The sequence below is a fragment of the Chiloscyllium plagiosum genome, chromosome 8, assembly GCF_004010195.1.
Source record: "Chiloscyllium plagiosum isolate BGI_BamShark_2017 chromosome 8, ASM401019v2, whole genome shotgun sequence".
NCBI classification, from domain to species: domain Eukaryota; kingdom Metazoa; phylum Chordata; class Chondrichthyes; order Orectolobiformes; family Hemiscylliidae; genus Chiloscyllium; species Chiloscyllium plagiosum.
This window is the reverse complement of record NC_057717.1, coordinates 38728831-38731112: the sequence shown is the minus strand read 5'-3', so window position 1 is coordinate 38731112 and position 2282 is coordinate 38728831. Positions and strand designations below refer to the sequence as shown.

General features: G+C 42.0%; 1 non-coding gene across 1 annotated transcript; it reads left to right on the top strand.

Annotated features, from left to right (window-relative positions):
* Positions 1-300: 300 nt before the first annotated feature.
* trnas-gcu lies at positions 301-382 on the top strand. Its single transcript has one exon. It is a non-coding gene; the product is annotated as a tRNA-Ser (tRNA).
* The last annotated feature ends 1900 nt before the right edge of the window (positions 383-2282 follow it).

Genomic DNA, 2282 nt, shown 5'->3' with positions numbered 1-2282 from the left:
TGGAAAACAATTCCTCACACACAACTTTACATCTCCTGCTGTCACCGGCTCTCCACTCCATTGACTTCAAATCTTCACAAAATTGAACAGATCTTGCTGCAGTCATTTCTTCATTTTTGCTCTGATCACTGTGAGCAGAGTGTCACAGTTGGAGTGCGCTTGCCCCACACCCAGAGGTGAGACGATACTCTTAGAACCATATGTGCTATTTATCATTTCAACAATACCAAGGAGAAATATCTGTGTACATAATTTACGCAATTCACTTATTCATAAGATCAGAAGGATAATCGCCCATCTGGCGAGGTAGCCGAGACGTTAAGGCGATGGACTGCTAATCTATTGTGCTCTGCACGCGTGGGTTCGAATCCCACTCTCGTCGCTATTGCCGACGATTTTCAATCTGGCTAGTTTTGGATGATCACAGCTGTCTTACTGAAATTGGAACTCCAAGAGTGTGTTTATATGCATCGACGCTATTATAAAGTCTCAAAGAATAATTTGAGCCTGTTGCCTGAACTGCATTGAAATGTAGATTGAATTGGAATAATTAAAAGGAACGCCATTTACTTTTCCAAGTCAAGTTGCCTTGAACTTTTATTGTCTGAAAGAGATCCATGAAAACCAAATAACGAGAGACGCGATGTGCATGTTTATGAATGGGATTCTTAATAAGTGTTTTGTCAGATGAAATCTGTAGCAGGTTGGGTAGAAGTGATTCACCTTGGTGAAATGAGCACAGAGAGACAGCATAAAACAATGGAGATATTTCAAAAGGGGCAGGGGCTGGGTGTAGGAGCACCGATAACTGTCTGTAAATGCACAGTAGAGAATTACCGATATAGGTGCCGTGCATGTGCACGGACAGACTTACACATTGGTCTCATCCTTTCCCCTTGCTCTAGCCATTGGTTAAAGTTGGACATAAGACACATATAAACACAAGCTCCCTCTCGTTATACACGCACTTGATGCATCACATTGAACTATGAAGAACTGGAGAACTCAGCAAGTTAACTGCAGGAGCTGAATCTAAACTGTGGATCAATAACCGCAGATTAATGCAGCATAAACATGAAATGATTGCAAGAGTCTTTAAACGCATGTCATTACCAGACGTTTCGTTCTAATACCCTAGTGGCTGAATGAAGCAGCAGTGAATCCCATTTTTACCCACAGACTGAAGCACGCAGACACATTTCCCCAAGAGTGACACAGCCCTCGGGAGAAAACAAGCAGAAAGTAAGATTTCACCCACTTGGCTGATATTGTCCCATTTGAGACTTCAACACCAGTGTCCAGTCACAGCAAAGAAAGGAAGCATTAAGCCTCTCCCGTCCCAGTGTTCCTGGCCCATTCTTTCCTCATCACTCTGTAGTTTGTACTTTTTCACCTCGTTCTTGCTGCCAAACGGGATCATTGCTTACGCCCGTTTTTTCCTGTCCTGCTGAACCGTAACGCTTGATGTCTTTGCTGTTTGAAGATCTGCCAATCTCAACCTGATTACTCCTAATGACTCTTCATCAACAGCCTTCTGCAACAAGAAATTATACAGATCCAGAACTGACTGAGAGAATAAATGCTTCCTCAACTCTGTTTTAATTGTGAGATCCGCATTCTAATATGAAGTTATAAATCGCACAACACCAGGTCATAGTCCAACAGGTTTAATTGGAAGCATTAGCTTTTGGAGAGCTGCTCCTTCATCAGGTGTTTGTGGAGTACACAGTTGTAAGACAGAATTTATAGCAAATGGTTACAGTGTGACGTAACTGAAATTATACATTGAAAAAAACTTGATTGTTTGTTAAGTCTTCCATCTGTTAAAATGACTACGTTAGGTTCACTTCTTTCTTATGTAAATCGCGAAAATTTCTTTTCATGGTTACACTCTCAGGTGAACTTTAACAATTAGTGTCAACCCAGATAATTTGTTGAAGGTGTTAGTCCCTGTATGCTGTGTCCATGCCATAATGTTTAGACTGACGCTGAACTAAAAAAAAAACAAGCTGCAGACAAGGATGCTTTAAGACATGGTACTTTGGTGAAACCGAGCCGAGGCTACAGAACGGATGAATGGCGACTGTACATCAATCAACAGACAGGTGTGCCCCTTCCATGTTGGGGAACACTTCAGTGGTCCAGGACATTCATAGCAGCAGAAATGCGGAGAAAGAGATTGGGAAACAGATTTTGGAAAGGTGCAGAAGCTACAGGGCAGTCGTCATGGGCGATTTCAACTTCCCAAATATTGATCGGAAGCTCTATAGTTCAAGTCGATT